Raw genomic sequence first — 14,130 nt, 5'->3', positions numbered from 1 at the left:
TGAGAATAGAGCATTCTTGGATTAATTATTTGATTGATTGAGAACCTGCTCACGTGAGAACAGAGCATTCTCGAATCGATTATTTGATCTATTGGGAATTTCCAATTGATTAGTCAATCGATTGAGAAGCCACTTATACGAGAATAGAAAGCTCCACCAATCAATTGGTTGATTGATTCAGAGCTTTCTTCATGAGAATAGAAAGTTCTTCAATCGATTGGATGATCAAATGAGAAGGTTTCTTCATAAAAATAGAGGGTGTTGGTGCGGGAAGCATCCGACGATCGAACCTGGATTTTGATTATGTCAAAGGGTCCAAATTTAAGTTGTCTTGTGATCTGACAAGTTTGAATTAGATTGTAGGAACGTCCTAAGTGTTCTTAGGTAAAAGTCATAGTGGATTCTAGGAAGGTGGAAAACCCAGGGGGCGGTAACCCTAGGTTCTAGGGGGTGGTAACCCTAGGTGATGAAAAGTCCTAGTTGCAGTTAGGCAGGTGGAAACCCCTAGGGGTGGTAACCCTAGGTCCTAGGAGGTGGTAATCCTAGGCGAAAAGTCTTGACGGGTCGAGAGCTTCGGGCAAAATCCTAGAGTCGGGGACTCTAGGTTGAAATTCTGGTGTCGTGAACCGGGTGGAAATCTGGATGGGTCGTGGAGCGGTCATCCAGCATGAGGACTAGAAGCTTCAGACGCTGAACAAAAGTCCAATTGGCCTGGAGGATCAATCTAGCAATAGGAAACTTCTCCTGAGAGGAGTAAGTGAGGATGCATTCCTCGAAGAGGGAACAGTAGGCATCAGCTCGACCTAGAGTTTCCGAGAAACTCGAAGTCAGAACCGGATAGTCCGAAGATTGTCAAATGCTTTATATTTTATGTCTATATTGTGCTAACTTTGTTTTGCAAGGTATGGTTGGTTTCTTGGACTAACGCATTCTGCAGGAAGCGAATTGGGCATGTTTAGTTCAGATGAACAATGTCTGAGGCGCCTCTGGGGCTGTTAGAGGTGCCTCGGGCGCCTTGGCTGTAGCTGCGCAGGAAGCAGGGCAGAAGGCGCCTTCTAAGGATGCTGAAGGCGCCTTGGATAGCTGATGGAAGGCGCCTTCCAAGGGCGCTGAAGGCGCCTTGCAAGCGCCTTCGGCTGGATAACTTTCGTAGGCAGCGGGAGTTATCGATTCCAATCGGCGAGGGATAAGTATCCCTGCTGGAGGTGCCTTCCATGGAGGTTGAAGGCCCCTTCACTTGGCTATTTAAGGTTGTCTCGACCATATGGTAGAGATCATCATTCTGAGCAACTTCCTCTCTTGCGTGTTGCTCTAAAAACAATCCGACGAAGCTGTAACACAACTTTGACAACCGGAAGCCCAAAGTTCCTTATTCATAGTTGTTGGTATACTTTTAATTCTGCACTTAAATTATATATCTATTGTAATTATCTTTATAAAGATTTTACGATTGATTAGTGATTGCCCAACGAAAGCGATTAACGATCACGGGCCTTGGAGTAGGAGTCATCACAAGCTCCGAACCAAGTAAAAGAAAACTGTTAGCGCTTATTTTTGTTATCATTTTTTCTTGAAATTTGTAAATTGCTATTTTTTTTCTCTTGCACTACTAATCCAAGACCAAGTCTTGGAACATTTATTATTATTTTTGTTGTGTGTGAAATTCTTGTTTTAATGGTCCACCAAGAAGGCTACAGCACAACTCATCCGCCTCTTTTCTCCAGTGAAGACTTCGACTACTGGAAGGGCAGAATGGAGTACTATTTGAAGACAGAGGTAGAGATGTGGATCATCATTCAAACGAGCTTCTCCCTACCAATCGACAGCATCGGAGCACTTGCCCCCTACGACAAATGGGATGCACCAACTCGCAAGAAATGTGAAGCCAATGCAAAAGCAACACAAACTCTTCAATGCGGTCTAATCAAAGAGAAGCTGAACCGGATTGGTCCCTTCAACAGTGCAAAGGAGTTGTGGGAAAAATTGATCAAGCTACACGAGTGCACCTCCGATACTAAGGTAAGCAAACGTGATTTAATTTTAAATAAATTATACAACATAAAAAATACAGGAAGGTGAGTTGGCAAGCCAACTTTACGCACGAATTCAGGACCTACTGAACGGCCTTCATGCAATCAGTCAGAAGGTGGAGAATAGTGACATCATCAAGTATGCACTCAATGCACTTCTGAGGAATACCTTGTGAGCATCAATGGTAGATGCTTACAAAGTATCCAAGGATCTTTCTTTAATTAGACTAGACGAGCTTTTTTCTGAATTTAAACTTCATGAACAAACTAATACTACTTGGATCGAGAAAGATATTGCTTTGATTACAGGAACAAGCAGAATGCGGGAATCAAAAGCAAAGTGCCCAAGTCTGAAGATGAATCGGACTCAGAAGATGACAATGATGAAATTACAGTCGAACTCATAAAACTAGTACAAAAAATGTGTAAAAAGAAGAAGGTGACTCAATTGAACACGAAGGACAAGTCTGGAGTTACTTGCTACGACTACAACCAGAAGGGACACTACAAGCCAGAGTGTCTAAACCAGAAGCAACAAAGAAGGAAGTCCTTGAAAGCAACGTGGTACAAGTCCTCTGAAGAGCCTGACGAAGAAGAACACAAACAAGCAAGCTACCTTGCTCTACCGGTACAAGTCTACGTTGTCGAAATCGGGTCTGAGTCCGATATCGAGAGTGAATCGGAAACCGAGTCCGAGAGAAGCCACAGATCCGTATCTGTTTCCGAAGGACCTAATCACATTGTAAGATCTCTGATTTCTAGTACTAACGTAGATGATTTACAAAATTTAGTTTCATATTTATTAAAAAAATTAGCCAAATCCAACGTCCGGGTCAAGTCACTCCAAAAGGAGGTAACAATCCTTAAGGAGGAGACTAAACTAAGTCCTTTGACTGAGCCAGTTTAAAATGGAAGTTCAACTCAAGTCCAACAACTTGAGGAAGAAAATTTCAATTTGAAAACTCAAGTTAAAGAACTTAAGGACAGGTTGGAACAGTTCGCTTTTGGTTTCAAGAACCTGAACCTAATTCTTGGAAAACAAAGAGTCATATACAACAGATCGGGACTTGGATTTAAGGCTAAACAAAAATACAAATCTTACTTATCACTTGTAAATAGAACTAATAGAAAAATAGTCCAAGCATCAGTCCCCAAATCGAACTTGGTTTATCAAGTTAGACTTGATCAATATTGGATCCCTGAGGATCAAATCCACTACCTTGACAGAACCTATCGAGGCTATGATCCAGGGGGAGCCAATTGAAGACCATCTTTATCGATAAATAAATTTGTTTGATGCTTGTTTTACTGCTTTCATTATGCATGCTTAGACTAGGATAGATAAGGACCTAGGCTTGATTCACACATGACTAGTTAGACCAAGGAGTTTCAGAAAGGAAATTAAATATCCAATTTCTTTGAAGGTCTTTGTCTAGAAGTGGTGGATGATCTCATACCCAAAAAGGCCTAGTACCTCGCCATAGCCTGGAAGCCTATCATTGAAATAAATATTTAATTGACTAATTGTAAAACCTTAGTATAATTTAATTATAAATCAATCCTTAGATTGGAATTTAAATTGAAGATTAAATTAACCATCTCACAAAACTATTAAGGTTCCTTGATTGAAAATCTAGAAAAGGGTGAGATAGACCTAGGTTTAAAGTAGTTAACCAAACCCAAATTAATTAAAACTCAATTAAGTTAACCAAAAATTAATTCAATTAAACTAAGTCATTTTTATTAATAATCTAATTAATTATAATTACTTTCAAATCATAATTATTTTCAAATCATAATTATTTTTAAATCATAATTAATTTTAAAAAGTTAATTAGTTTCAAATCATAATTAATTTTAAAAATATAATTAATTTTAATTAATTCTAAAATCTATAATCAAAGTAAATTATTTTCAAATGATTTAATTTTCAAAATCTTAATCATAATTATTTTTAAATATTATTTAAAAAGTTTTAAAAATTCAAATTACTTAAATGTATATGTTTTCAAATTAAAACTTATACTTTACTTTTAAAATCCAAATTTAACTTAAATTATTTTTAAAATATACTTCAATATTATAAATATTTTTCAAAGTTAAAGATAAAATCAACCTAATTTAACTCTGTCTCACACACACTCATAAGCTGAACATGTTTGATAACCTAGAATGAGTAAGATGGAAAATCAAGAAAATAAATAATAACTTTTATATTTTTGATTTACATGCTTGGACTCTAACACCCTAGTAAAATTTTTGGCATTAATTAAGGAGGAGTGTAAAGAAGTTTAAGATATTATTTTTATTTTGTTAAAGCATTGTTTTTCAAAGTTAAACTTTTCAAAAGTACAAAATATTTCTGAAAGAAGAAGTTCAATTTTGTACTATTTTAGAAAAGAAAAATAAATTATTTTTTGAAAAGATAGAAACTAAGTATTTACTAAAGTATTTCTATGTATTTTTTCAAAAAAAGAAATCATTTACCTAGCTAAGTATTTTTACAAGAAAATATTTTTAAAGCTAAAGTTTTTATCAAAATCTGTTTTAAAGCTAAGCTTTTTGAAAATCTTTTTTTTTTGAAAAAAAGCTAAGCACTTAACTCAATTTTGATCAAATATTTTAAATTAAGCTTTTATCAAAAAAATTTTTAAGCTCAGTACTTTTAACTAAGCCTTTTTTTTTTAAAAAAAACCTCTATAAAGATAAATATTAAAGCTAAGTTTTTATTTTGAAAGCCAAGTACTTGACAAAGTTTTTAGCTAAGTGTTTTTCAAAGAAAGTATTTTTAAAGCTAAGTTTAACTAAGTGCTACCCTTCAGGGGGAGCTTCAAATTAAACAAAGTAAAAACTATTTTGTCAAACAACCTTCTCTCCTTTTTGATATATGTCAAAGGGGGAGAGAAAAGTTAAAAGTTAAGAGTTAAACATAATTTTATGAAAGGGGGAGCATAAGGGAGTTTTCTTTACAAATTATTGTATTTATGCTCATGCTTAAATTCCTTTATTTATAGTTATATTTTACTTAACTTTGAACCGTGTTGTCATAATCAAAAAGGGGGAGATTGTTGGTGCGGAAAGTATTCGACTATCGAACCTAGGTTTTGATTATGTCAAAGGGTCCAAAGTTAAGTTGTCTTATGATCTGAAGGGTTTGAATGAGATTACAGGAAAATCCTATGTGTTCTTAGGCAAAAGTCCTAGTGGATTCTAGGCAGGTGGAAAACCCTATGGGGTGGTAACCCTAGGTACTAGGAGGTGGTAACCCTAGGTGATGAAAAGTCCTAGCTGCAGTTAGACAGGTGAAAACCCCTAGGGGGTGGTAACCCTAGGTGGAAAGTCTTGGTGAATCGAGAGCTTTAGGCAGAATCCTAGAGTTGGGGACTCTAGGTTGAAATCCTGGTATCGCGAATCAGGTGGAAGTCTGGAGGGATCATGGAGAAGATGTCTAGCATGAAGACCAAAAACTTCGGACACTGAGAAAAAGTCCAATTGATCTAGAGGATCAATCTGGAAACAAGTAACTTCTCTTGAGAGGAGTAGGTGAGGACGCGTTCCCCGAAGAGGGAATAGTAAGCGTTAATTCGACCTAGGGTTTCTGAGAAACTCGAAGTCAGAATCGGATAGTTCGAAGACTGTCAAATACTTTATTTTTCATGTCTATATTGTGCTAACTTTGTTTTGCAATGTATGGTTGGTTTCTTGGATTAACGTATTTTGTAGGAAGCGAATTAGGCATGTTTGGCTCGGATGAACAGTGCTCGAGGCACCTCCGGGGCTGTTGGGGGCATCCTGGGCACCTTGGTTGTAGCTGCGTAGGAAGCAGGGCAGAAGGCACCTTCCAAGGGCGCTAAAGGCGCCTTCCAAGGATGCTGAAGGTGCCTTTGGCTGGATAACTTTCGTAGACAGAGGGAGTTATCAATTCCGACCAGTGAGGGATAAGTATCCCTACTGGAGGCGCCTTCCATGGAGGCTGAAGGCACCTTCAACAGGCTATTTAATGTTGTCTTGACTAGATGGTAGAGATGATCATTCTGAGTGACTTCCTCTCTTGTGTGCTACTCTAAAAACAATCCGACGAAGCTGTAACACAACTCTGACAATCGGAAGCCCAAAGTTCCTTATTCATAGTTGTTGCTATACTTTTAATTCTACACTTAAATTATATATCTGTTATAATTATCTTTGTAAATATTTTACGATTGATTAGTGATTGCCCAACAAAAGCGATTAACGATCGCGGGCTTTGAAGTAGGAGTCATCACAGGCTCCAAACCAAGTAAAAGAAAAGTGTTAGTGTTTATTTTTGTGTTCTTTCTTTATTTTCGCTCCGTTTTACTTGAGTTTTATTTTAAAAAAAATGAGCAATATTCACCCTCCCCCCTTCTAGCACAACGATCCTACAAAAGACTCCTGAATCGATTAACTAATCGATTAAGATGGTAATCGATCAAAGTTTAATACCAATTGATTGGGATTCAAAATTGAATAATCTCAACTATCAATCTAGAGTTGGTAGCACTCAACGGGTATGTTAGACACACGGTAATTGATTGGGATCTTCACCAATCAATTAGAAGCAGCGAAAAGATGAGAAATAGCTAGATTTTGAAGAGTTTAAAAGGGGATATTTTGACAAAACCAAAATAACTATTCCATTGCTATTTTCCTGTGAAGCTCTCATCTTCAATCCTCAGGCAATATAAAGAAGAAGAATTAAGCAAATCACATTCTAATCTTTTCTCTCTTCTTCTCCTTGCAGTATTTTTTAAGAGTTTCTTCAAAGCTTTGTTGTAAAAGGTTTTCCTACCTTTGATTTGTTCCAAGAAGGAGAAGTTCAAAGTGGAATGTGCAACTACTGGTATAGACCCTTGGATTAGTCACCTTAAGGAGATGGAGACTAAGTAAATCAAGTTGTTAGCATTGAAGGGTTCTAGACTTCAAGTATCCACTACAAAGAAAGAAATGCGAGTTATTCCCCCCCCCCCCCCCCCCCCAACCCGCTTGCTCTATCGGTCCTAACACTAGTGGGGTTAGGCAATGGAAAATTGAATTGAAAACTAGACAATGAAAGTTCTAGAGGGGCTAGACAGTGGAAGACTTAGTTGAAAACTAGACAATTGAAGTCTTAGCGGGGCAAGGCAGGCACAAGCTCCTGTGGCGGCTATTCTAGAGGAGGTAGTTGATACACCTGATCCTTATGATAGTGATGGAGATCTTCTTGTAACGCCCGCCCTCCCTGCTAACCCTAAGGGACGGGGCTACGATACTCCATGTACAAATTTTTCTTTTTAAAACAGCGGAAGACTTAAAATAATTTTCTTAGTTTAATAAAAAAACTTTTCTTTTGTTTTTCTTTTCATCAAATCCGAACTACACTATCATGGCATCAATAACATGATATCAAATTAGTAGAAACATAACATCAAGTCACACATACAGTACTACAATTCATGATACCAAAGCATAGTTCTTTAAAAGTTTTTAAAGTAGGTTCTTATTTGGTTGCCTAGCCACTGCCACACACATCTCCTTGCCTCTCCTGCTGCTCCTTTAGCTCATCCAGTTTTTTCCTTTATCTGTGGTACAAGGAAAGGAAGCTATGAGCACTCATGGCTCAGTAAGTTCCTTTCCTACTCACTAAAACCGAAAATCATCACATGATCAAAGAATGTCTCAATATAACATGATCTCAACTAGTCATGGCATAACATATCATACTCTTTAAGCATATCATGCAACATAACAAAATCATAACTAGTCATGGCATATCATCTCTTAAAGCATAGCATGAAACATAACATAATCGTATCTAATCATGGCATATCATAGTATCATCATAAGGTGGCATGGCATATCAAGCTCTTAAAGCATAGCATGAAACATAACATAATCGTATCTAATCATGGCATATCATAAATCATAGCATCATCACAACATGATCATAAGGTATATGCAATATGATTTCGAAAACATGTATCCGAAAAACATGTGTATGTCTCATGATCTTTAAAACCATTTCTTCTTACATATATACTTGAACATAATATCAACAAAATCAGGGCCCCGACTTGTACCACACATAGATAAATCACGTAGATATGCGCGCTTCCTAAGTATATCCAAGGTAGCAAGTCTTGAATCACACTAGGAACTAGGTCCGGATCACACAGCCATAGACCTAGGGGCGTACTAAGGAGCCCATCCCTTTGTTTTTACTAGCCTGGATCACAAAGCCAAAGGCCTAGGGGATGATTAGGAGCCCACCCTTGGTACAAGCCTTACAAAGTAAAGTAGCATGTATAAAAATACATCAATTAGTCACATAGCATATCATAGAAGTATGCATCACTTAGGCATACGTTATGTCATAAAAGTATGCATCACTTAGGCATACATCATATCATAAATAGTATGCATCACTTAGGCATACATCATGTCATAAAAAGTATGCATCACTTAGGCATACATCATGTCATAAAAAGTATGCATCACTTAGGCATACATCATGTCATAAAAGCATGCATATTTTCATCACATAGCATATCATGAGAGCATGCATATTTTAAGCACATAGCATATCATCAAAGCATGCATATTTCTATCCACATAGCATATCATGAAAGCATGCATATTTTAAGCACATATCATATCATCCAAGCATGCATATTTCTATCCACCTAGCATATCATGAAAGCATGCATATTTTAAGCACATAGCATATCATCCAAGCATGCATATTTCTATCCACATAGCATATCATGGAAGCATGCATATTTTAAGCACATAGCATATCATCCAAGCATGCATATTTCTATCCACATAGCATATCATGAAAGCATGCATATTTTAAGCACATAGCATATCATCAAAGCATGCATATTTCTATCCACATAGCATATCATGAAAGCATGCATATTTTAAGCACATAGCATATCATCAAAGCATGTATATTTCTAAGCACATATCATATCATGGAAAGTATAAATCACAAGCATACATGTTTAAGCATAAGGGTGTATCATGTGATTATACTATCATAAGAAACATGGTAATATAGTTAGCTTGGGTTCTAAGCTTCCTAATCCCTTGGGTTCTTATCATGGCCGAACCCCCCCTTAGATCTCAATTTAGGTAAAAACAACCTCCAAGCATGTGGAACCTAAATTATCATCACATCAATTTCATAGGAAGCATTATAAGCATGATTAACTTGGTTTCTAAGTTCTCCAAGCCCCTAAACTTCATGTGGACAAATCCTATCAGGTGTGAAACAAGGTCCCAAATGTCATGAAAGCATGGAAACCTTAAACCATATTTATAGCATTTTTTTCCAAGTAACATAGTAAGCATATTTGAGCTAGTTCCTAAGTTCTTCAAGCCCTTAACATATGTCATGGCCGAAATTTAACAAGTATTCATCAGGGCTAAAAGCAAGCATACAAGCATGTGAACTTGAACTAACATCATGTATAAATTCATAATAAGGCATCATACAATGGGTATGGCTGAAACTTACCCTAGCCTCATTTTAGGTCATTAAACAACATGTAGCATGAGAACTTTGGCTTTCTACTTATCATATTTCATGTAGAGTGACATGAGCATATTTAATTTTTGTTCTAGGGTTTCTAGGGCATCTATCCCTTCATGGCCGAAACATACAATGGTCCATTTAGGTCATGGAAAAATTATACAAGCATGTGACTCAATCAACATATTATCATATTTCCATAAGAAGCATTTTTAACACAATTGGTTTAAATTCTAAGGCCTCTAGGTCATTTAAACCCTACTTGGCCGAGACTCATCAGTGTTTAACTTTGCTTCAAATAGCCTAAAAGCATAGGAAGTCATACAAGTTTCATAGCATGTATAAAGACAAGCATAATAAACATACATGTGAATTGTGTCTTAGGCTTCCTAGGTTTCTTTCCTTTTTCTTTTATTTTTTCTCATGGCCGAAACCTACCAATCTCTAAACTAGGTTTTAAGTGGCCTAAAGCATGGAAAACCTAAGTAAGTTTCATGGCAAAAATTACTAAGAACATCATATACAAATTTGGTTCATAAACAAGCTAGGACCCTTGTGATCTTACATGTCATATATCATGTAACTAAATTCTCTATACCCTAATTAAGCATGAGAGCATTAAACAACTTTCATATCTTAATATCACAGAGGTCTTGAGCATGTTAAAATTTTGTTTAAGCTTTTCTAAGCTATCCATCTTATCATGGCCGAAAATCTTAAATGAAGAGTTCATGAATTTCTTGCAATATTCAACATGCAATTCTTTAAGAGAACTCTATATTCTATCATATAAACATGGTTACTTAAATTTAAAGGTCTTCCTAACCCTAAGCTCTTTTCTTGGCCGAAACATATGAGTGGATTTCTTTTGGTTCCAAGTAACTTTCAAGCAAGAGAAACCAATAAAAGACCCTTAGTGATTCATGGAGGGAATCTTGTACTAGTTTGGTTAAACAATGATTTCCCTAACCTCTTTAAAATATTTTTGGCCGAAATTCTAGGGTTAGGTACTCCTCTGACCAAGCATCATATAGGTATAAAAACATGAAGGAAAACCTTCCTACATAGCATAGAAAAAATATCATGAAATGAGGACTTGTTTAAACCTTCCTAGATTTGAAAACTCTTCTTTGGCCGAATTTTTTCTTAAATTCTATTCTAGGTTTTCTAATCCTCATAAAATCCGAAAAGCACATAAAACACCTTGTACCACAGGTGAGGGGAAGCTTACATCCTTTTTGCTTGTGGTTCTAAAGTGTGATGATGGAAGAAGAGGTCTCTTCTTCTAGTTCCCTTCCCTTGATTCCCTTGCTAAGTCCTCCTTGTATCTTAGGTGTTCCTAGGAGAAAACCTTGGATTGGGGCCGAAGATGGAGGAGAGGGGACTGAGGGTTCGGTGAGGGAGAGGAGAGAATGAGAAAAATGAGAGAAAAATAAAATCTCCTCTTTACATACTCTCTTTTATGTTAAGGGTAAGAGGTAGCAAAATCGGTTTTTGCTTTCCTTCTCCCTTAGCCCTTTTTTTTTATTTTCTTTTATTTATTTTATTTTCTAATTTATTCTCATCATTCATGATGAAACAAGGGGGAATGAATCCCCTTAATTCTCCATTTAACGTCACGGCAAAAGAGGGAAAAGAGAGAGGAAGGGAGGAAGGCAAGTTGCCTTTCTCTTGCTCTTTTCTTGCTTTCTCTTCTTAGATCTTTACTCCTATCTTTATCATGCATTCCCTTTCTTTGCTATCAATATCTTCTCTCTATCCCAATTGGTTTCTACTAATTAATTCTATAAATTATAATATAAGAGGTTCAAGGTTCAATCCTTGACCTCCTCTTCTTTTTATTTCATTTTATTTCTTTTTGCTTCAACTCACTTCTTATTATTTTTCTAAGGCAAAATTCATCATTCTCTTATTTATCTTAAAAGCTTAGTGGGTGTTACAGACTGCCTAAACTCATAAAAAGTTCATCCAAGAAAAGCTCTCATTTTGTTTCATATCGTCCTCGCGTTCCCAGGTGGCTTCTTCAAATCGTTGATTCCGCCATAGAACCTTTACTAAGGGTATTTCTTTGTTCCTTAACCTCTTAACTTCTCGGTCCAAGATCTGAATAGGTCTACTTTTGTAACTTAGGTCCTCTTGAACCTGTACCGACTGTGGCTCAATCACTTGATCTGTGCTAGGAGTACACTTCTTGAGCATCGATACATGGAACACATTGTGAATGGCTGCCATGTTAGGAGGTAGTTCTAGTCTGTATGCGACTTGGCCCACTCTTTCCACAATCTGGTACGGTCCTACGTATCGTGGGCTTAACTTGCTCCTCTTTCCGAACCTCATTATCCCTTTCATGGGGGATACCTTAAGGAATACCAAATCTCCGATGCTGAATTCTAGCGGCCTGTGCCGTTTATCGGCATAATTCTTCTGCCGACTCTGAGCAGTTTCTATTCGTTGGTGGATCTTCTGTATAGCTCGGGTGGTGTCATCAATAAGTTACGTTCGGAACCCCATTTCCTTCTTTTCACCACTTTCATACCAGCATATAGGGGATCTACACTTCCTCCCATACAGAGCTTCGTAAGGTGCCATTTTAATAGTAGCTTGGTAACTATTATTGTAGGCGAATTCTGCCAGGTATAGATATCGACACCAGCTTCCCTTGAAGTCCAGGGCACAAGCTCTTAACATATCTTCTAATATTTGGTTCACTCTTTCAGTTTGCCCATCGGTCTGAGGGTGGAAAGCATACTAAAACAGAGCTCGATACTTTCAACGCACTCCCAAAAGTGCGAGACAAACGTCCTCTATCGTAAATAATGGTCTTAGGGATACCATGTAATCCGACGATTTACTTAACATATATCCGAGCTAGTTGTTCATTGAATAAGTCATCTTGATCGCCAAAAGTGTGCGATCATTAATCATCCCACGATCACCCGATAGCATCATATCCGTTTGTCGTCTGAGTAGACCGAAATGAAATCCATGGAGATTTCTTCCCATTTCCATTCGAATTTGACAGTTGTAGTAATCCACGGGTCTCGTGTTCACTTTTACCCTTCGGTGTCGCATAAGCACCGACGATCGAGCCACTTCTCTTTTCATACCGGACCACCAAAATTTCTTTTTCAGGTCCTGGTACATCTTAGTGGAACCCGGGTGCATTGCATAAGGCGTTGTATGAGCTTCTTCCAGTATCTTCTTTCACAACTCTGGATCCTCTGGAATACATAATCGATCCCTGAGGTATAATATTCCATCGTCTGCGATACGGAACCCGTCATTCTTTCCTTCTGCGGTCTCTTGTTTAATTCTTTGAAGGCTCGGGTCCCTGGTTTGCTTCTCTAACATGTTCTCAAATAACATTGGTGTTATGGTGAGGGTAGAGAGTCGTCCGGACATGGTTTCAACTAACGGATACGAAACATGTCTCAGTTTCTCGATGGATTCCCTCATCAGTTCGCTTTCAGCATTGAATAAACTTCTAGCATACTGACTGAAATTAGATAGCTGACCTGTGACGACAGTAGAGGCGTTCGCCACATCTTCCTGGGTAAGGGAGTAGACTCTGGCATTTGTCACAAGGGGAGGGGCTTCCAATCTTCCTTGGCTGATTGAAGTCCCTTCTATGGCAGCTTGCATCTGGTGAAGCTGTGCGGGGGCACTCCTGTTCTGAAAGTTCTGCGGAGGTAGTGCCTAAGGCTGAGTTGGGCAATTTCTCGCTAGATGACCTTCCTTTCCACAGCTATAGCACTTCCTGGTGCTTAAGAGGCATACTCCGGAATGCATTTTTCCACAAGTGGTACACTGAGGGTATTTAGTTTGCTTATTGGCCGGACCACCTTTTGTGTTGTTCCACTGTTTCCTCTTTCCACCTGAGTTTCCTTCACCGGTTCGATATTGTGCGATTTTGTCCTCCCACGTAGCTTGGTTCTTGCCCTTGTTCATTGCTTCGATAGTACCTGTAATCAAGGCACCACCGACTAGCTCCTCTACATCATGGTCTATTAACTCACGGCCACGCTTAGAGCGATCTCTGGCTGAGCATCTTTAAAATTAACCGAACCCTTTCTTTTCAAGATCGATCGCCTGGGCATAGACGTGCTAGGCGGTTGAACTTCGACGGCCGTTAATCGATGATCACCTTGCCGAACTCGAACTCGCCATAGTGCTTGTTGGTCACTTGCATATGGAAGAATTCTTCTAAGAACTCGGTCTCAAAATCCGTCCACTGCATCTGGTTTATTTGTCTTTTCGCTTTTACTCGGTCCCACCACATCCGGCATCTCGGTAAGGCGTAACGACGCGCATTTCTTCTCGTGTTCAGGCCACTCCAGAGTTCCATTATGCTCTCCACGGTCTTAAGCCGTGCTCAGGCATCCCATGGTTCGCAGCTTCGAGAATGCTTCCGCTTAAGCCTTCGCCATCGAATCGATAGGCCTCTTGTCGACCATCGAATAGGGCCGGGTACCGTGTGGTCAGAGGTATAACCCAGAGTGTATTCGATTTGCCGGGTTGCCTTGACCCATTAAGGTAGTGATCACCGTTGTTCCGTGATCCGATGTC

This window comes from Zingiber officinale, chromosome 9A (assembly GCF_018446385.1).
Source record: "Zingiber officinale cultivar Zhangliang chromosome 9A, Zo_v1.1, whole genome shotgun sequence".
NCBI classification, from domain to species: Eukaryota; Viridiplantae; Streptophyta; class Magnoliopsida; order Zingiberales; family Zingiberaceae; genus Zingiber; species Zingiber officinale.
Note: the sequence above shows the minus strand (reverse complement) of the source record.